The sequence below is a fragment of the Lactuca sativa genome, chromosome 3 (assembly GCF_002870075.4).
Source record: "Lactuca sativa cultivar Salinas chromosome 3, Lsat_Salinas_v11, whole genome shotgun sequence".
NCBI classification, from domain to species: Eukaryota; Viridiplantae; Streptophyta; class Magnoliopsida; order Asterales; family Asteraceae; genus Lactuca; species Lactuca sativa.
The window spans coordinates 19,301,340-19,324,833 of NC_056625.2; the positions used below are offsets into that span (position 1 = coordinate 19,301,340).

At 41.1% G+C, this 23,494-nt stretch overlaps 1 pseudogene; it reads right to left on the bottom strand.

Moving 5' to 3' along the window:
• Positions 1 to 839: 839 nt before the first annotated feature.
• LOC128132726 (NAD(P)H-quinone oxidoreductase subunit 2 A, chloroplastic-like) lies at positions 840 to 8,554 on the bottom strand (annotated as a pseudogene).
• Positions 8,555 to 23,494: the final 14,940 nt, after the last annotated feature.

The window sequence follows — 23,494 nt, forward strand, 5'->3', positions numbered from 1 at the left end:
TATGACCTTCATTTAATCACATAACCAATGCACCATTGATGTAGTTTACTCAAAACAAAATTAACTCCCATTCAAAGAGGAGTTAATATATATAAGCAAAGCTAATTCTCATACAACAAACAAAAATTAAACTCACCAAACATGCAAGAATTCAATTCCAAGATCTTTGAATCTTTCTTGATACATATCCTCAACTTGCGTCATAACTTCATCAATACTTGGAAAACATAAACCCTCGGGAGGTTTACATATGAAGAAAAACAATTTCACTTCTCCATTACAAGATGAAGCTATGTCAATCTCATTCCCATCCAAATTTTCATCCTTTAAATCCATAGATTGCTACCTATTTAACAAAGACTCATCATGGCAATGGTTTCCATTATAAAACTCTTATTAGCTAAAGTTTTTGCAATTATTTCAATCTTGGCTGCAACCTCAATTGTTGATCTTGATCGTGAGGCCTCTATAGTCTTCAATTAAGAAAGATTATTGTCACTTAGATGAACACTCAATAAGTTATTGACACAGGTGGGGGCAAACTCATATTAGAATCCAAGTGATTAGCTTCCATTTTCTCTACAACATAATCTCTTTACACATTTTTTTACAATATTTTATCTGTAGATAAAAACACAAGAAATGAAAGCTTTACACATCTTTAAAATTCTATAATTACTCATTTCTATCAATTTTCATCCAATTCAATCATGTTTACTACCTCATTTCAATTCAAGTTTAAATAAACCATATTCAATTCCACACAAACAGAGCAACATTGTATTGATTCAAAGTTGTACATAACAATTGGTTTGATAAGAATGTTACGGTGAATTCGATTAGTAGATAGAATCAACGCTTGTAAGGAGTCTTATTAAAACCAAGAAATATAGGCCCGCTTGCCATCCACACCAAAATAAATAGAGTTTTCCGAAAAAAACTGCTAGTGGAGGAAGACCTCCTAGGGATAAGAGACATAGAGCTAAAGAGTGTAACACCCAAAGTTTTGAAGGCCAAGAAAGGAAAGAAAACCTTAATGTTAAGGGGCGACTCGGCGAGTCCAAGGAGGAACTCGGCGAGTCAGAGCGGGATCTGGGTCGAGGAGTAAGTGACTGACTCGGCGAGTCTGGTCTGTGCGTGGAAAACCCTAAATTCGGGACTTGGAGCCTATATAAACGTCTTAATCTCCTTCCTAGGGTTCCTTACTGCCTCTTTAGCCCTGGATACCAAACCCTAGCCGCCATATCCCTTATTTGAGCCTTGGAAGGTGCATTAAAGCTTGGAAAAGGAAGAAGGAACTTGGAGGAGCAAGAAGGGGCTATAGATCTGGGATTGTGAGTTCATTCTGAGCACTTGGAGGTAATAAACTAATTCCAGGACCCTTTTTACACCTAGATCTATGTGTGGTTGTTGGGGCTCTTTAGCCATAATGATATTATTTTGAGTTAGAAGTCGGATCTGGAGTTGCTACTTCAGATCCAAGTGTGTTATAGACTGGGGAAGCATAAAGTATCAGCCCTTGAGTCGATTTTGAAGCCCCTTGGCCTTAAACCCTAGTTTATGGTGCTTTTTGCCTAGATCTCCATCTCTACACGTAAAGTTTGCAACTTTACGTGGGGAATATTCTTGGGAAGGGTAGATCTACAGTTTGGAGTCCATGCATGACTCGAAAGTCCTCTGCATGTATGTAGATCTGAATGAACTCGGCGAGTCCTTCGAGTGGACTCGGCGAGTAGCATGAAGATGAGGAGGAAATCGACGAGTGGGATGAACGGCTCGTCGAGTCGGTTGATGATGGGCATGAACTCGGCGAGTTGGAGGAACAACTCGGCGAGTTGGATGAAGATTGCCTAGCACTCGGCGAGTCTGTTCTTGGACTCGGCGAGTCAGGTCGCGAAGCCCCAAACCCTTCGAGTTGAGACTCGAATCAGTGAGTCGGGTGGAGACTCAGCGAGTTGGTCAGGTCAGGACTCGGTGATCATTGGGCTCGGCGAGTCATGTCGCGAACAGAAGGACCCTGAGTATGTGAACTCGGCGAGTGAGTAAGTGGACTCGGCGAGTAGGGTTGACTTGGAAAGGTTGACTTTGACCAGGACTTTGTCTTAGACCAGAATTGTCTTGGTTAACTGTCGAGGGTCGATTATACTAAGTGTTGCATTGATATTGATAGCTCGGGAAGCTAGTAGAGCAGGAGTTCAGTGAGTGGTCGGGCAGCAGCTAGTGGGTTCATCATCCAGTTCATCCAGTGCAGGTGAGTTTCCCTTTGTATGAATGGGTCTACGGCCACAATGCCGGCCCATGTAGTTATGAATAGAAGACCCGGGGGTTAGCCCTAGGCACAGTATGCTAGTATGATATTCGAGACGAGGTCCAATGATAAAGGGCGGGTGCCAAAGGAATGGTTTATGTGGTAGTTTATACTTGTTGTCTGTGTGATACTTGTATGTGCCTGGTAGGGAGGTGAGTGTGGGCGAGGTCCCGTATCTCACCAATAGCAGAGTGTGGATGGTGTTCCACATCTCAGTAGTAGCAGAGCAGGGGCGAGGCCCAAGTTAGGGAAGGAGTGAGGGTGGGCTGGGCCCGTACCTCACTATCATCAGGAGTATGGACGGGGTTCCATGACTCATCAGTAGCAGGACAAGGGCGGGGCCCAGAGATAGGCGAGGCCTTAGAATAAGAGCCGTTAGTATATGTTTAGATTATGTGATGTTATGTGATATGTGTATGTGCTATTATATGTTAGTGGGCGGGGCCCTGTGACAGGCGAGGCCTAAGTGAAACAGACCTGTATCCGAGCGGGGCTCGAAGCCAGGCGGGGCCTGGGGCGGCGGGGCCGTTGTAACGGGCGAGGCCCGAGGTAGGGGGAGTGGACCGGTATGTGCAGTATGTGGTTATGCATGGTATGTGGTAGGGTGGAGAACTCACTAAGCTTCATGCTTACAGTTTTCAGTTTTGTTTTCAGGTACTTCCGGTAGCGGAGGGAAGAGCTCGGGGTGATCGCATGGCACACACCATAGTTTAGACAGCCTGAGAATGTTTACTCTGATAACGAATGTGTATTTTGGAAACTAATACTTTGTTTATGTTTTGAAATGATGAATTTGCTTAACGTAATGTTTCAATTAAAAGAAATTTTTAGCCTTGAATTTTGGGACGTTACAAAGAGAGAGCCAAAAAAGGATCTTTCGTGTATGATCCTGCATAATCTTGAATGTTCTCAGTTCCGATACATAGGCCAAATAAGACAATGCAAGCAAAAGTTCCTAGATTCATGGAGATATATAACAACATATAAGTTATCATGCTTACATATCCATCATTCGAGTCTCCAACAATTATTCCAATAATTACATATCCGATTTGACCTATGGACGTGTTAGTCTATATATTATTAGCCCACTTGTTTATGGGCCCTTTAGTCTTTAGCCCATTAGGGTTTCTGTCTAGCTTGTATTTATATCCGCTTTATTCTTTGTAGTCTTTATGCTTTTCTTTGAAGACTCTTGTAATCCCTCTTTATCATAATCATATGACAATATTAACATGGTATCAGAGCGGAGGTTCGATACGTTGTTAGAAGTCTTTATGGTTTGATAAGAATCTAGGGTTACTGTATCATGTTGTCCTCGTTTTCTGCCACTGGTATTCGTTGTTGCTGTTGATTTGTTGTTGTTGTTGATTCGTTTGTGCTGTTGATTCGTCATTGTTGTTCATTCGTTATCCGATTGATTGCTTCCGCTGGTTTGTTACTCCTTATTCTCATATTCTTATACTGTCATTGTGGTTATTTATTCATTGTCAACATGGCCGGAAAGGATGATTCCCTTCAGTCAATCAGTACTCGTTTGGATGGAAAGAATTATACGTATTGGAGTTACGTTATGAAGAACTTCCTTCGTGGGAAGAATATGTGGGGCTATGTCACTGAAAAAAAAAGCAAAACCCACAGTGCCTCAAACTGAGAATTATTATTTGTTGCTTGATTCATGGGAGACTGATAACTCCAAGGTCATTACTTGGATCAATAACTCTCTTACTCAGTCCATTGGTATGCAGTTGGCTAAATATGACACAACAAAAGAAGTTTGGAATCACTTGGAGAGACTGTATACTCAGTCCAACTTTGCTAAACAATATCAGTTGGAACATGATATTCGTGCCCTTCAACAGAATGACCAGAGTATTCAAGATTTCTATGCTGTTATGTCTGATCTGTGGGATCAATTGGCTCTTACTGAATCTAAAGAGTTAAAAGATTTCCAGCCTTACATTGCTAGGAGGGAAGAACAACGCTTGGTCCAGTTCTTGATGGCCTTGCGTTCTGATTTTGAATGGCTACGTGGAACCATTCTTCATCGCTCTCCTCTTCCCTCAGTGGATTCTGTTGTCCATGAGTTAATTGCAGAAGAGACCCGTATCAAGTCTCATGCGGATAAAGGATTTAAAACAACCTCTATTCCTACTCCCACTCTTGTTGTGCTTGCTGTTTCCTCCAACCAATCTTGACAAAGTTCAAGAGTTGCTCATGATGAGTGTGCATTCTGCAAACAGAAAAATCATTGGAAAGCTCAGTGTCCATTGTTAGTCAACAAGGGTAAATCTGGTCAACCTCAGTCAGGGCAACAAAATAGGTCTGTTCAACAGAAGTTTCAGCCACGTTCCTCTGGTACTCCTCCATGGACCTCTCGTCCTCCGTAGTTTGCTGTTGCTGCTGCTGTGCCACCAGTTGACACAGAATCTGTTGGAAACATGCCACCATCTGCATTGGATCCCAAAGTGTTTGAGAGTTTCAGACAATATTTGGCCTCTAATCCCACTGCCATATCTGCATCTATGGCTTATTCTGGACATTCTTCATCTAATACATCAGGTAATCCCTCATCTTTGTGGATTTTAGATTCTGGTGCAACTCATCATATGACTCCTCATTTGTCATCATTTGCTTTTTTGTCGCAAGTGTCATCTATTTCTGTTAAGTCTACTAGTTATACATCTATGCTAGTTGAGGGTGTTGGGTCTGTCTCTGTTTCTCGTATCACTCTTCCTAATGTTTATTACATTCCCAAACTTACTTTGAATCTTGCCTCAGTCAGTCAGTTATGTAAGTCTGGTAACTGGGTGTTCTTTTTTGATTATGTCTGTGTTATACAGGATCAACACACCCAGAAGCTGATTGGGATCGGCCGTAGGGTGGGAGAACTATATGTCTTGGAGGTCCTCAAAGTATCTGCCGTTGCTACTTCCAGCATTGATTTATCTTCTTTTCGTTTGAGTCCTTTGTTGTCTGAGTTTTATCTTTGGCATTCTCGTTTGGGACATGTGTCTGTATCACGTTTGAATTTTTTTAGCATCTAGTGGTGTTTTGGGTCATTTAAACTCTTGTGATATTTCTGATTGTAGTGGCTGTAAATTGGCAAAATTCTCTGCTTTACCCTTCAATAAAAGTATGTCTTGTTCTACTGCTCCTTTTGACATTATTCATTCTGATGTGTAGGGTCCTGCACCAGTATCCACAAAGGGTGGTTCAACCTATTATGTATCTTTTATAGATGATTATACTCGATATACATGGGTTTATCTTATGAAACGCAGATCTGATTTCTTTGATATTTACAGCAATTTTAGAGCTCTTGTTAAAACTCAACATTCGGCTGTGATTAAGTGCTTCAGGTGTGACTTAGGGGGTGAATACACCTCTAATGATTTCACTCAGTTACTTGCTTCTGATGGTACCATACACCAGTCTTCGTGTACTGACACACCTCAGCAAAATGGTGTTGCAGAACGAAAACACCGTCATATTGTTGAGACTGCCCGCTCATTGCTTCTGTCTGCACAGGTCCCTAGTGCCTTTTGGGGAGAAGCAATCCTAACTGCTGTGTATGTGATTAATCGTATCCCTACTTCATTGAACTCAGGAATGTCTCCTTTTGAGAAGTTGTATGGTCATCTACCAGACTACTCTTCCTTACGATTTTTTGGATGTACTTGTTTTGTTCTTCGTCCTCATGTTGAAAGGAACAAGTTGGGGCCGAAATCTGCTATTTGTGTATTTTTGGGGTATGGTATTGGACAGAAGGGATACCGTTGCTATGATCCTGTGAGTCCGAAGTTATATGTTTCCCGACATGTTACTTTTTTGGAACATATTCCTTTCTACTCAATCCCTGCTACAACCCACAATGTAACACAGTCCGATCTTTTGCATATTGATCCTTTTGATGAAGATATAGAGGCTCGAGATTCATCTATGTCACATGATTCCTCAGCTCATGATACACCCACCTCTTCAGAGGGTGCCTCGTCTCCACCTGTTCCTGAGCCTGATCCTCCGATTATTGAAATCGAGGATCCACCTCCACCACCACCCCTCAGGAGATCTTCTCGTCCTGTCAAATCCACCAAGCTACCAGATTTTTCTTACTCTACATATTCAGGACCGTTTGCTTCATTTATAGCAAGCATTCATCATCTGTCTGAACCTGAATCATATAAAGAAGCTGTTTTAGATCCTCTTTGGCAGAATGCTATGGCTGAAGAACTCACTGCTCTCCATCAGACTCATACATGGGATTTGGTTTCTCTTCCTCCTGGGAAACATACGATAGGCTGTCGTTGGGTGTACAAGATAAAGACTAAAGTTGATGGTTCTGTTGAACGGTACAAGGCTAGACTTGTAGCAAAAGTGTATTCCCAACAGTATGGTTTTGACTACGAGGAGACATTTGCCCCTATTGCAAAGATGACAACAGTTCATACTATGATTGCAGTTGCATCCGTCCGACAGTGGAAGATCTTTCAAATGGATGTCAAGAATGCCTTTTTGAATGGTGACCTCCATGAAGAGGTTTATATGACTCCTCCCCCTGGTATTAAACACCGGCCGAGTGAAGTTTGTCGGCTTCGCAAAGCCTTGTATGGGCTCAAGCAAGCCCCTCATGCTTGGTTTGAGAAATTCTCTACTGTGATTACCTCTCTTGGATTTGTACAGAGTAATCATGATTCTTCTCTGTTTGTTAGATGCTCGAGTGCGGGACAAATGCTTCTGTCCTTATATGTGGATGATATGATTATTATAGGTGATGACCATGGTGGTATTGAGTCTTTGAAGCATGATCTCGCTCATCGATTTGCTATGAAGGATTTGGGCTTGTTGCGTTATTTCTTGGGTATTGAGGTTGCTCAGTCTAAGAAAGGGTACCTTCTTTCTCAGACTAAATATATATCTAACTTGTTTACACGGGCGAGCCTCTCTGACAATCGGATTGTTGATACTCCTCTTGAAACCAATGCACGATATTCTCCTACTGATGGTATTCCTTTGTACGATCCGAATCTTTATCGCACTATTGTGGGAAGTTTGATTTATCTCACAGTTACTCGTCCAGATATTGCTCATGCTGTTCATGTTGTCAGTCAGTTTGTTACTGCTCCTACCTCTGTTCATTGGGGAGCTGTTCTTCATATTCTGAGATATCTTCGTGGCACTCAGTGTCAGACTCTCTTGTTTCCCTCGACATCTTCTCTTGAGTTACGTGCCTATAGTGATGCTGATTGGGATGGTGATCGTCATGATCGTAAGTCCACCACTGGATTTTGTGTATTTCTTGGAGAGTCTCTCATTTCATGGAAGAGCAAGAAACAGGATGTTCTCTCTAGATCTTCTACACAAGCTGAATACCGTGCTATGGCTGTAACTACATGTGAGATTATCTGGTTACGGTGGCTGCTTGCGGATACGGGAGTTTACATTTCCTCATCTACTCCCTTGCATTGTGATAACAAAAGTGCAATACAAATTGCAAAGAATTTTGTTTTTCATGAGCGGACAAAGCACATTGAGATTAATTGTCACTTTACCCGTCATCACTTGCAGCGCGGGACCATTTCGCTTCCATTTGTTTCATCAACATTGCAACTTGCGGATATTTTTACGAAGGCTTTATCGGCTTCTCGATTTCGGTTCTTATGTGACAAACTCTCAATGCTAATTTTTGCGGCACTGTGAGTTTGAGGGGGGATGTTAGTCTATATATTATTAGCCCGCTTGTTTATGGGCCCTTTAGTCTTTAGCCCATTAGGGTTTCTGTCTAGCTTGTATTTATATCCGCTTTATTCTTTGTAGTCTTTATGCTTTTCTTTGAAGACTCTTGTAATCCCTCTTTATCATAATCATATGACAATATTAACAGGACGAATATGCAAATATACGTTTCATGCTTGTTTGAGCAATAGCAATGAGATTCCCCAATATCATGCTAAGAATAGCTAGGATTTCCAGAAGAAGACGTCATTTGTTTGATGAGAAATAAAAAGGAATATCGAAAATTCGAGTGGCTGAAGCTGAAGCAGCTACTTTCGAAGTAACAGAAAGAAAAGCAACGACTGGAGTGGGAGAGTTAGAGTCGAAAAGAGGATTCCTCACTTCTTTCTCTTATTCAAAATCGTACATGAGACTCTCATCTCACGCGACTCCTAAGTGATAAAAGAAAGAAGAACTCATCTTCTTTCTTTTTTGATTACCTTCCTCGCGTATGTATAAGACCGGATCCATTCGATTTCTAAAAAATATTACTAATCCTTAACTTTCGAGGAATCCTTCATCAGTGGTTGTGAATGACTGATTTTTTTCAATCTTTTCAATCTTGGTTCCGTAGGAGCAAGTCAGAAAGTAGAACTATCTGATTTGATTTGTTCTCAATAGCCATGAGATGATCATCTTAGGGTGATCCTTTTGTCAACGGATGCTCCTATTACACTCGTAGTCTCTGAAGGATGAGAACCAACTACGTAGCATCTACACCGATAATTCAAGTATTGTATACGTCATTAGTCTGATACTTTGTAGGAACTACCCGTAATAACGAACTTGCAAAACGGATCTATTTATCATAAAGAGATTCGTGATAATGGCATAAATTTATTATATGTAGATGTTTGTTCGCCAAATCCTTAATTTAGTTGAAGAAGAGGATGTAAATCTAAGAAAAGTTGATAAGAAATAAAGAGAAACAACATACGTAATCATGTGTTGTAAACTCTTTGTGTAGTAATAGTTATATGAAGATAATAATATACAATAAGGTATATGAATATACATAATCAAATTGGATTGAAATCAATTAACTTACCATCTAAAGAGATTTAAGGGTATCGACCATGGCAATGTTAGCAAGGATTCCATTGAGCTTGTAGAGAGCTTGACGTTCTATTCTCTTAAGGGCTTGAAATTCCATCACTACTATATTAACGAACTAAGATAAATATAGGGATTGAATTTGATGAAGTTCGATTGGATATGGGCAAGGAACTCAAAATGCAAGGATGAGGCGAAGCAAGCCGATCAAAAGGAAAATGTGTCAAAGGGCACAAATGGGCAAATGAGGAAAATGACTCGGTCAAATACCTTTTCTCCATGGACCGAATCAAAGCTAAACAGACCGAGTGAGAGAGCGCAATGTTGTTATCAAACACTCTGACTATGGACTGACTGAGTCAGCCAAATCCTTTAACCGGACCCAGTGAGAACAAGTCAAACATACCCTCAATCAGAATTCAAATCCGACTTAATCAACAATTATCAAACAACTTCTTAGTTATGGACTTACGGTAAAAGTGTCAAAATATTTATATATTAAAAATAAAAATATTATCAATCCCAAAAATCAAAGGTCGTAATTGTTAGTAATTCCTCACAAATCATGTCATTTGACAATTAATAGATTTTTAAGAGTAAACGTCTGGACAAAACAAAACCTCATAATCTTGTAGCAGAAGTCTGAACCCAATACTAAAAAAATGTTACAAAAATACGTAAGCTAAAATCTTTTAAGGTTGGAGAGAGTGGTATCACACTCCCTCATGAAACTGCAGTGTCATGTAGGCGTCACCTCACCATTTACCACAAAAGTGTGGTTTCATACCACACACAAGGAGTGGTGTCACGCTATGTTTTTTTGTTTAATAAATAAAAACCATATTGTTAATTAAAAACATAATACTTCATTAAATAAAAATAACCTACTACATTACATTTAATTGAAAAAAAAAAGACATTACATTGACGTTTGTAAAAGATGAGAGAAATTAGAGAGAAATTTGTTAAAAAAATTGATGGTATATAAAGTGGGAAAATGTAAAAAAAGAAAATAAAAAAAAAGTAATTTTGAATTTGTGACAGTTTGGAACTGTCAAAAAATCTATCCAATCACAATCAAGGAAGAAACGCTCCCTCTTACTATCGAACTGCAGCCCTAGCCGCACCTTAACCGCATTCAAGGGGCGATGTTCCAGCTGATGTTGCAAGGAGACTACGGTCTTTACCGTAGCCACTCCCTTGGGCCTAATGGTCTTTCACACTTTCTTTTATACTCCTGACATTAGTGCATGTACCGAGATACATTATATGTCAGCTTTATGCTAATGAATTTATGTTTTAATAAAAAAACATGCATTTCAAGATCATAAAATCTAATGTGAAAATTCTAAATATATAACTTTCACAAAATGACATATCAAAATTTTTTAAATCTAGTACTATGTAAAATAAACATACTTAGGGTTGTTTAATATCTAGATAAAACTGAATTGTCCAATTGGAAAATTTGGATTTGACTATTTGGTTCGGATATTCGAATTTTTAGATTGGTTTTCGACAAAACCAAATTATTATTTTGAATTTCAGATTGGTTGTGGTTATAAAATAAAAACCGAATTGTCAAGAAAAACCGAATAACAATTTATTATTTATTTATTTTATATATATATATATATATATATATATATATATATATATATATATATATATATATTATTAAACATATTGCCTATTTCTTAAAATTTAAGAGGTATACCTATTACAACATGATGTACAATCTTATTAAGCTTACAAACCGTGTAACTCATCGTTTTTTTATCCTATCTTAACCCTAACATCCTCGACACAACATCTCTTCCTCTCTTCTTACTCGCTTTAGTGTCCAGTGGACCTTCGGTACCACCGCCTCTTCACTCTCCTTCTGTCACCACTGCAACCTATAGAATGTCACCGGACATCCCTTTCCCCATTAACTGTCATGTGCTCACTCAAATGCTCATCCTTCTACACTAGATGATCGACACCCTGCAACTCTACTTTTCTCTACCTCTATTTCTCCTCTCAAAACCATAATCGCACATGTGTCTGCTCAAGAAAACAATAATGAACATCCAGCTTTTAAAACCCTAATATTGTCACCGCTATCGCCACCCCCTCTATCGCTCAGATTATACCTTCTTTCAAGATGAGAAACCTTAACTCTATCATGTCATCACCATCAACGCCAACGAATATGTTTCTACCTTAGGTATCAAGCCGCACATCGGTTGAAGCTTAGTCATCTGAGAAGTTGACTAGATTAAAGAAATGTTTTTTGTTTTGAGGATACTTCTAAATTATAGGTATGAATTTGTTTCATGATTATTGAATCGTTTTTAGTGCATTGTTGGTTCTGTTCAATGACTTTCTTATTAACTGGAATTTTATTTCATTTTGCACGCCATGTGTTCGATGAAATGTTCGATTACAAAGGTACATGAAGCGATGCTTGCTATATGTTTTTTATTCATTTCAATAGGGTTTGATTATTTGATAATGCCCTTCATGAGTGATGATCAGACCCAAGTGAGGCTGAAATATTTGCTTATTAATGTAATAAATTTTAAAATTAATTGTTATGGCAGGATGAATACTGATCAACTTAGTCAAAAGTTGAAGGTGTTGTTAGAGTTGCAGTTGAAACTGAAGTTCTACCTGATCCTAATAAACTTTAGAAGGTTTGTGTCCCATTATTGGTGTTTGATCATCTACACGTGCCCCATTAAAGTTGAAGGTGTTGTTAGAGTTGCAGTTGAAATTGACGTTCTATCTAGGTTTTTTAAATCCATACTGTGGGCATATGCATTCACCTCTCTTCATTATTGGTGTTTGATCATCTACCCGTGCCCCCATTAAATTTCTCTATAATAGGCGGGCTTAGACCTGCCCAATTGCTATTAAACTTATAGCCATCTCTATCAACAAATTCTGGTCATATGATTCAGAAGCCTCCTTAATGTTTCTTTCAACATATATAATGGGATGGCTTGCATAACTCGATATGTACTTCGCCAAGTCCACAGATGTAGCTTCGTTTGAAAATGTTGAGAACATATGCATTTGATATATAAATTGATGACTCACCGCCAAAATCACATCCATGTACTATGTTTCTTTCAAATTTTTTGTAAGTACTACAATCTGTTTCGTTACAACTTTTTGCTATAAGAGACACCCCTTTTCCCACGATCTTCAAGAATCTTTTCTTTATTTGAGGGAACCAAGAAATTTTTAATAATGACCTTTCTTTATTGTTACATATTTGTGTGTTTTTACTTAATCTCTATGATTTTTTTTCTTTGCAATGCAGGTTAATAGTGTGAATAACCTGACCAAGTTGCTGATAAGTGGTTATTTTGTGGTAAGTTTATGCTTCTAGCATCATGTATGCATCCTGATTTTTATTATTGCTAATGTATGTGGTAAAATTAAAGGGATTGAATATGAATGGTATACTTTGATCTATCTGTTAGATTTTTAATCCTTCCTTTATGATTGGCATGTAGTTTTTATGCCTTATGATTACTTATTACTTAAAATTACTTCTCTGAATAACTGTCTATTATTGGTTGTTCAGAGTAAAGCTATCTAAAAAACCACAATATAAATAAAGCTTTATGAGCTTTTGGTCCTTAGCAAGATTGAGGAATGGTGTTATGTAAATTTTCTCATTTATTATTCTATACTATTTACCATATTCAAGGATCCTTTTCTTTATCTCTTTATTATTTTCATTGTCTAAAATAGCTTCCTATTGATGTTCCTTCGTTTTTTTTTGGTGGGGGGGGGGGGGGAGGGGTGGGGGGCATTCAAGCTTTTAATTTAGTTTTTTTTTTCTTAAAATAAGGAAACAATGAAGCTAATAAATTTATGACATGTAAGTGTAATTACTTTAATCATATTTTTCTTCTATTTAGTTTGGTAAAAAAAAACATTTATGATCTGTAAGTTTTGTTGCAATTTTCTACCAATTATGTAATTTTGATTTATCTTTATTAAAAAGGTTTGATGAAACCAGGGAGCAAATCTCGATAGCCTTGCAACAACTATAATGCAATGTGGTTGCTTGAGAATTCTATAGCAGTCGAATAATCAGTATAACTGAAACCATCCATCATAATTCTTTTGAATATATTTTGCATCTACCACTTTTTGGATTAAATGCATAACAAAGCATCATACATTCATTTTTGTGCATCATAGAACCCTAATTTTATTTTTATACTACTATAAATTCATGGATTTGATATGAAATGTTACAGATCTCCTATAACATGTTTGCATTGTGCTTGCAGCGATTGAGCTGTTGTAGATGATCAAGTAGTGAAAATGCCTTTTAGTGATATCATGTGTGCCTTTCTGCTACTGCTAAAGACTTCACTTTTTGCACAAATACTCATCCATACTATATTAAAAGAGGTACATGATGTTGCGCTTTGCATTGCATGATAAATGATTTTAATATTTGCAGTTTTATTTTTTTTCATGTATATCTATAATAACCACCAAAGTCACTTAAGAAAAAGAAAATATTGACATCGAAATAGTAATACATGTTTTTGGGTTAAATGAAAACAATGCGATGTACTTTCATATTTGTTTATCAAGAGCTTGGCTTTTTCTGCAGTAACTAATTTCATAATTTTACATTAAATCTTTATTTACAACACATGTTAATGGCATTAATAGACCTTGATAAGAGGCAGAACTTCAATGGAATTGTTGAAAACAGCGAATATGAGGACATTGGATGACAACTTGAAGAGACCATGATTAATATGCTTTTTCTATATCCATTTTCATATTTCTGGTTAATTCATTTTGAGTTTTTATAAATTTATTCAAACAAAAACCTTCATTTTTATACAAAAACATTAGACTGTTTTTTAAAGGCATAGATACATGCACTTCCAACGACAAAATGTCTTTAATGCATTATATTGGCAAGGTACAAGTTTGTTTTGATAGGTTCTTTTTTACTATTATGGTACCTAAAACATAGATTTCACCTGAATTTAGCCCCAAATTTTAAAAAAGTGGTTTTTAGAAAATATAAGATTGTTAATCGTAATTATTATTATTATTATTACTACTTTCTTTGATATTTTTTTAATATCGATGTCATGTATGCAATTGGTGTATGTTTATGGAAGTTTGCTTATCGACACATATAATAAGATATAATAAGTCAATAATGGTAGAGAATAATTTTTCATGCTATTAAACTTGATGAATAGACTGTAGACCTAAACCGAATTACCAATGAGATATATGTTAAACCCATTATGTGGACTTTGCTTTTTTAACGACAAATACATTTTTATAATTTTTCGTGAGATTATTTATGATCTATAGCATTTGAATGGCAATTATTATTTTTTTGGACTTTGTTTCCTGAATAGTTTATAATCACTTTTAGTTGCAACAAAGCGCTTAGTAATGTTTCGGTTCTTTTCTTTTTTGATTTTTAACTTAAAACCAAAACTTCCTTTCCCTATTATAATAATAATAATAATAATAATAATAATAATATGCCTCAAATATGATGTATAATGAAGTGTCGCACGATTGAATTATACAGCCAAATTAGTGATTATATATGTGTTGTTTTGAATCTGAAACAAAGTATCTTTGTCTAGGCATTGATCAGTCGCTTCGCTTGAACTAAGCTCACCGCCTAGACAAATTAAGGATCTCCACCTAGGCTTCGTTTTATCTGTTACCCATCGACAAAGAAAAACAATATAAATCATCATTATCCTGAAAAAATGAAGATTTAAAAAATGAAGATTTAATCGGGTTTGTAATCAACAATGTACATTTATATAAAAAAGAACAATGTATATTTATTTTTAATCCATAACAACCTTTACTTTTATAAACTTTTTTTGCAAAAGAACTAATCACTCTAGAAACTATTTTTGAAGAAAAAAACTATCCGCACCCGTCGCTTGGCGCGGGTAAATGGCTAGTATATATATATATATATATATATATATATATATATATATATATATATATATATATATATATATATATATATATATATATATATAATTTATTTTTTGAAATAGGTCAAAAAGTTTCACCTAATAAAAAATATTAATATGTTTTTTTCTCAAAAGTTTTTTATATATAAAATATTAAAATATAATATACCTTCTTAATAGATGTTTATAAATTTCAAACCGTAACTAAATAATTTGTTTTTTTTCTTGTGTAAAATTCGGTAATAGTATAATTATATGTCTTTTTAAAATGTTTTAGTTTTTAAAAACCAAATTATAAAAACCGATTCAACCGAATTGTAATTGAATCGGATCAGATTGGATTTGAATTTACTTTGGACTAATCGGATACATGTTTTGAAAACCGAAATCAATTTGGATTCACTTGATTGGAATGTATCAAACCGATCCATCCAAACGAACATCCTCTAAACATACTACATACTACAAACAATTAATAATATTTTATAACTGGATACTACGTTGGATCATTATCTATCATATTGCAACTTGACTAAGGGATGTTATTCGGGCCGAAAATTTGTAACGTCCCAAAATTCAAAACTAAAAATTTCATTTAATAAAACATTACGTTAAGCAAATTCATTGTTTTCAAGCATAAACAAAGTATTAGTTTCCAAAATACATATTCGTTATCAGAGTAAACATCCCAGGCTGTCTAAGCTATGGTGTGTGCCATGCGATCATCCTGAGCTCCATCATCCGCTACCGGAAGTACCTGAAACCAAAACTGAAAACCGTAAGCACGAAGCTTAGTGAGTTCCCCACCCTACCACATACCATGCATAACCACATACTGCACATACTGGGCCGCGCCCGCTATCCTGGGCCTCGCCCCCTACCTCGGGCCTCGCTCGCTACAACGGCCCCGCCACTCCAGGCCCCGCCTGGCTTCGAGCCCCGCTCGGATACAGAGCCGTTTCACGTAGGCCTTGCCTATCACAGGGCCTCGCCCACTAACATATAATAGCACATAAACATCTCACATAAGCTAAACACATACTAACGGATCTTGTCCTAAGGCCTCGCCTATCTCTGGGCCCCGCCCCTGACCTGCTACTGATGAGTCACGGAACCCCGTCCATGCTCCTACTGGTAGTGAGATACGGGCCCAGCCCACACTCACTCCTTTCCTGACTTGGGCCTCTTCCCTGCTCTGCTGCTACTGAGATGTGGAACACCATCCACACTCTGCTATTGGTGAGATACGGGACCTCGCCCACACTCACCTCCCTACCAGGCACATACAAGTATCACACAGACAACAAGTATAAACTATCACATAAACCATTCCTTGGGCACCTGCCCTCTATCATTGGACCTCGTCCCGAATATCATACTAGCATACTGGGCCTAGGGCTAACCCCTGGGTCTTCTACTCATAACTACATGGGTCGGCATTGTGGCCGTAGACCCATTCATACAAAGGGAAACTCACCTGATACTGCTGAACTGCTACTGCTAATTCCTTTGACCGCTACCTGACCACTGACTCCGGACTGCTGCTCCACTAGCTCCCCGAGCTACCAATATCAACATAACACTTAGTCTAACTGACCTTCAAAGGTCAACTAAGTCAACTCTTGTCAAAGTCAAAGTCCTGGTCAAAGTCAACCTTCTAGGTCAACCCTACTCGCCGAGTCCACTTACTGACTCGCCGAGTTCTTATGCTCAAAGTCCTTCCAATCACGACTTGACTCGCCGAGTCAGCCCCTGACTCGCCGAGTCTATAGATTCCCGAATCATGTCCTGACCAACTCACTGAGTCCTTGCTCGAGTCGCTGACTCGAGTCTTAACTCGAAGGGTTTGGGACTACGCGACCTGACTCGCCGAGTCTAAGAACTGACTCGCCGAGCACACGACAATCTTCATCCAACTCGCCGAGTTGTTCATCCAACTCGCCGAGTTCATGCCTATCTTCATCCGACTCGACGAGCTGTTCATCCCACTCGTCGAGTTCCTCCTCATCTTCAAGCTACTCGCCGAGTCCACTCGAAGGACTCGCCGAGTCCATTCAGATCTACATACATGCAGAGGACTTTCGAGTCATGCATGGACTCCAAACTGTAGATCTACCCTTCCCAAGCCTATCCCCCACGTAAAGTTGCAAACTTTACGTGTAGAGAGGGAGATCTAGGCAAAAGCACCATAAACTAGGGTTTAAGGCCAAGGGGCTTCAAAATCGACTCAAGGGCTGATACTTTATGCTTCCCCAGCTCATAACACACTTGGATCTGAAGTAGCAACTCCAGATCCGGCTCCTAACTCAACATAATATCATTATGGCTAAAGAGCCCCAACAACCACACATAAATCTAGATGCAAAAAAAGGGTCCAGGAACTAGTTTATACCTCCAAAAGCTCAGAAATGTCTTCCCAATCCCGGATCTACAGCCCCCTTCTTGCACTCTCAAGATTCTTCTTCTTCCTCCAAGCTAAATGCACTCTTGAAGGCAATAAATGGTTCAAATAGAGGATATGGCGGCTAGGGTTTGATATTCAGGGCTTAAGAGGCAGTAAGGAGCCCTAGGAAGAAGATTAAGACGTTTATATAGGCTCCAAGTCCCGAATTTAGGGTTTTCAACACACAGACCAGACTCGCCGAGTCCACTTGGCAGACTCGCCGAGTCGGTCACTTACTCCTCGACTCGGATCCCGCTCGGACTCGCCGAGTCCCTCCTTGGACTCGCCGAGTCGACCCCTAAACTTAGGGTTTTCTTTCCTTTCTTGGCCTTCAAAACTTTGGGTGTTACAACTCTCCCCCACTTAAATTAAACTTCGTCCTCGAAGTTTGCCATGGTCCACCGCCTGCGATCCGCCTCCAATACCCACCAATTATCCCAACACCAGCCGCCTACCTGCGCTGGTCTTCCACCTGGTCATTCTGACTAACATAAACCTCGCGGTTAACCCTCGGGTCAAACCTGACCCTGAACAACTTAGAAACATAACTTACTCAACCGACAATCCTTCTGGTACTCACCGAGTACTGCACCGAACCCATAGGGGTTCTCCACTTCCTTCCTTGTGCGATTTCCTTGCCTCCCCAAGGCAATGCTCCATAACCAACTATTCCTTCTATCACTGTGAAGGCCCTATCCTTCACCAACTCCATCACCCCCGCTTACCGGTACGGGTCATTATCGCCAGTATCCACTGGGCATTTCTTTCTACTATGGTTTGGTGCAGAGCACCCCACGATCAACTAACTGAATTCCACCATGCGCTGCACGCTCGCATTGCCACTGCCTGACAATCCTGTTGTTCCTTTTTCTGACCTCCGGATGAACTGAGACCACCCTGGTCCCTACCTGCCTATCAGTGACTGGATTACCGGCTCCTACCGGTAGCTAGTCCCAACACCACCACTAGTCGCTCCCAACGACTTCCAAAGAACTTCGACCACCTATAACTGCTCAATCTACTCTGCCATTCAGGCACTACAAACCTGGGATTCTCGATCCCCTAACTTGACACTAAGGTCCCTACCAGGTCCCACCTGTGCTGCTAAAACTCACGGGCCTCACCCACGGGTCCCACCCGCATCTATCCTTCTATTCCCACTAGTCTAATCACTCTCGCTCGGGCCTCGCCCACGGGTCTCACCCAACCATACTACTGAGCAACCCTGCTCCTAGGTCTCATCTACACTGCTAATCTCATACGGGCCTCGCCCACGGGTCTCACCCAACTATATCCTGGAGCGGCCTCTCCCAAGGTCTCACCCCTCTAGGGCTATACATGCAAACTCCATATCATTCTCGTCCACTACCCATTCCTGATCCCTATCTGATCACTAGGAGATAAGGGCCTCGCCCCAACTCCGCTAACAAAACTACTAAGGAATGCTACGGCTTACCCATAGTCTTACATCACCATCCATTGCTGACTGCTAGAACGAAGGCACCCATGTGCCATTAGCTCTCAAGATCCTCATTCCGACTCCCTCGAGTCCTACAGGCGATCCACAACCTGAATTCTCAACCATAACTAACCATTACCATCACACGCACTAGCTGATGGGGAGTTTCTCAAACTCCCAACCCTGAAATCCTTAATCCATGAAACGCTGAACTACTTCTCTTCCTTCTCGGAGGTCACGTACTCATTTTGGGTCTGCGTGCTCCTCTCTGGGCACACCCGGAGGATTCTCCCCCACTTCGATCCTGCTTACCCCTTGCTGCTCAATACTCAAAAGAGATCCCGATCTTTGCTACCATTCCATAACCCATCTACTGAGGAACCCAAGCCCGCCATAGCTAGGGATTTAGCCAATCTATCACAATCGCCGTACCACTCGGAACTTAGCGAGACGTACCAAATCTCTCCCAAGCATGCTACAGTTACTGCATCCTTCGAAACCTTCTTCATTAGAGCACATCCCCTAACTACCATACAAATATCCAAGATATGCAGATGGCATATAACTCGATCACAATCAACCACTCAAAATAAAATACTTTTACCGATAATGATGCAGAAACATAACAATAAAATCATGCACAAATAAAAGAACTGAAAATAGGAAAATTGCATACCTGCAACGTCCGGCGTTGCTCGTGTCTCCAAGGTCGTCATCTGAAAAGCCCTGCTCCCTGCCGCAGGTGCCTCTACCCGGCCCTGACGGCCATCTGTGATCCTCAAAGTTGCAGGGGCGGGTGCCACCACCTGTCCTGCTGAAAACAAACTGGGACACTGGGCCTTCTTGTGGCCCCGCTGGTTGCAGTGAAAACATATCAAGTCTGATCCCTGCGTGGCGGTAACAGTACAATCCCTGCTGAAATGACCAGTCCGACCGCACTTGAAACAGCCAGACTCACTACCGCTACCACTCCTGCACGCGCCCCCATGCGCCCTGCCACACTTTTCGCACCGACTGCGGTCCTGATGATCCCTCGATCTCGAATCCGATCCCTTGGACCTTTTTCCCGAACCCACAGCTACCTGAACCTCATCCGGCTTCCTCTTCCGGATTTGCTCCAAATCAATTTCCCTTTCTCTAGCCCGAGAAATCATATCTTCCAGCGTCTTACAGCTGGATCTGCTCACGAACTCCCTGATGTCATCCCTCAACATCTCATGGTACCGAGCCTTCTTCATCTCTTCATCCGCGACATACTGCGGTACAAGAAGAGCCCTCTCCCTGAACTTGGCGGTGATCTCCGCCACAGTCTCAATAGTCTGCGTCAAATCCTGAAACTCTCGTGCCAGCTGCTGCACCTCAATAATCGGCGAAAACTCCGCCCTGAACCTGGCCGAGAAATCGCTCCAAGTCATCGCGTCCAACGCGGCATCATCCCCCAAAGCATGACCAATCTCCTCCCACCAACCCCTCACTCTGTCCTTCAGAAGACAGGAGGCGAGCCTAACCTTGTCCCCCTCGGGACACTTGCTCGTACGAAAAGCGTTGGCAACATCAGCCAACCATCTGCTGCTAGCAATGGGGTCCCTAGCCCCATGATAATCTGGTGCCCCGCAAGCCCTGAACTCTCGAAATGTCAAGGTACGCGCTCCCAACAACGCCATCATCTTGGTATGGAAGGCTCCCAGCCTCTCATCCAAGATCTCCAGTATACCCTCCTTGACCGTGCCAAAGATCACAGGAGTCTGAGCTAGGATACTGCGCGTAACCTCAGCTGATATCAACTCTCTCATCCGCTCCTCGAGCTGCTCGGCCCCTGAACCCGAGCCTGATCCCTCTCCGGCGCCTTATCCGCCCGCTGGTCTCTCTCGCAATGTCACCATGCTGAAACATATAACACAACCACTATCAGAAAACTCATCACTGCTGCGATACCAAACACACCCCCTACTAGGTCCCCGGTCTTGTCTTGGCCCTTCCCGAATCAAGTACGGATCCTCTGCTTTCAGTAGTACGGGCCCATACTACCTTCCACATCTATCCGTACTCTCCTCAGGAATTGCTTTGACTCCACCAGGTCCCTTATCCACTACTACTGCTCCCAGCACTATCTCATCCTAGGCTTACCCTAGGGAAACCTCTGACTCAACTCAACCAGTCCTCAGCTGCTGAAGGTCTCCTTGTGATGCCAATTAGCCATCACCTGGATATCATCACATGTGACGAGGCTCAGATAATCCTTCAAGTAAAGGACTCGTCCCTACAACGGTTGGACTCAAACGAGAGCTGCGCAATAGGGCCAAATCCAGCACTCTGAGATTATTAAACCCTGATCACATGTGAAGTGGCGTATCCACTTAATGGCTAACTCCCATCACTCAAAATCCCACAATGCACAAAGCAAGCAGCATTCGGACAAGGGAAAATCTAACCATAACATACTCAAGCAGTCATATCCACATAGCAAGAATCTGAACTAGCATGCAACACAAACTCATAAACTCAGGCATAACCTAAACAGGCTATCCTACTACTGTCTAATCAGCACTATCATGCAGCTCAAACACATATAATAGGCACATAAGGCATCATTCCTAGATCCTTAGTCCTAATCTAACATACTGTTCTATCAACTGATAATCATAACATAAACTTGTATGGGTATTTTGGGGTACTTACTTGAGCTCGGTTGATTGCATGCACCACACCCTTTTTCTCTTTTCAAAGTTCTTTTCTTTCTGAATTATTTTTGCCTTTCTAAAACTGTTTTCTTTCCCAAAACTCTCTTTTTACAAAACTGTCTTTTCATTTTGAAAACTTCTATACCAATCCCTCAGTTTGAGTTCAGACACGCTCGAGAGCATGTCCGAATCCCTCAAACCAAGGCTCTGATACCAACTTGTAACGTCCCAAAATTCAAGACTAAAAATTTCATTTAATAAAACATTACGTTAAGCAAATTCATCGTTTTCAAGCATAAACAAAGTATTAGTTTCCAAAATACATATTCGTTATCAAAGTAAACATTCCCAGGCTGTCTAAGCTATGGTGTGTGCCATGCGATCATCCCGAGCTCCATCATCCGCTACCGGAAGTACCTGAAACCAAAACTGAAAACCGTAAGCACGAAGCTTAGTGAGTTCCCCACCCTACCACATACCATGCATAACCACATACCGCACATACTGGGCCGCGCCCGCTATCCTGGGCCTCGCCCCTACCTCGGGCCTCGCCCGCTACAACGGCCCCGCCGCTCCAGGCCCCGCCTGGCTTCGAGTCCCGCTCGGATACAGAGCCGTTTCACGTAGGCCTCGCCTATCACAGGGCCTCGCCCACTAACATATAATAGCACATAAACATCTCACATAAGATAAACACATACTAACAGATCTTGTCCTAAGGCCTCGCCTATCTCTGGGCCCCGCCCCTGACCTGCTACTGATGAGTCACGGAACCCCGTCCATGCTCCTACTGGTAGTGAGATACGGGCCCAGCCCACACTCACTCATTTCCTGACTTGGGCCTCTCCCCTGCTCTGCTGCTACTGAGATGTGGAACACCATCCACACTCTGCTATTGGTGAGATACGGGACCTCACCCACACTCACCTCCCTACCAGGCACATACAAGTATCACACAGACAACAAGTATAAACTATCACATAAACCATTCCTTGGGCACATGCCCTCTATCATTGGACCTCGTCCCGAATATCATACTAGCATACTGGGCCTAGGGCTAACCCCTGGGTCTTCTACTCATAACTACATGGGTCGGCATTGTGGCCGTAGACCCATTCATACAAAGGGAAACTCACCTGATACTGCTGAACTGCTACTGCTAATTCCTTTGACCGCTACCTGACCACTGACTCCGGACTGTTGCTCCACTAGCTCCCCGAGCTACCAATATCAACATAACACTTAGTCTAACTAACCTTCAAAGGTCAACTAAGTCAACTCTTGTCAAAGTCAAAGTCCTGGTCAAAGTCAACCTTCCAGGTCAACCCTACTCGCCGAGTCCACTTACTGACTCGCCGAGTTCTTATGCTCAAAGTCCTTCCAATTGCGACTTGACTCGCCGAGTCAGCCCCTGACTCGCCGAGTCTACAGATTCCCGAATCCTGTCCTGACCAACTCACTGAGTCCTTGCTCGACTCGCTGACTCGAGTCTTAACTCGAAGGGTTTGGGACTACGCGACCTGACTCGCCGAGTCTAAGAACTGACTCGCCGAGCACATGACAATCTTCATCCAACTCGCCGAGTTGTTCATCCAACTCGCCGAGTTCATGCCTATCTTCATCCGACTCGACGAGCTGTTCATCCCACTCGTCGAGTTCCTCCTCATCTTCAAGCTACTCGCCGAGTCCACTCGAAGGACTCGTCGAGTCCATTCAGATCTACATACATGCAGAGGACTTTCGAGTCATGCATGGACTCCAAACCGTAGATCTACCCTTCCCAAG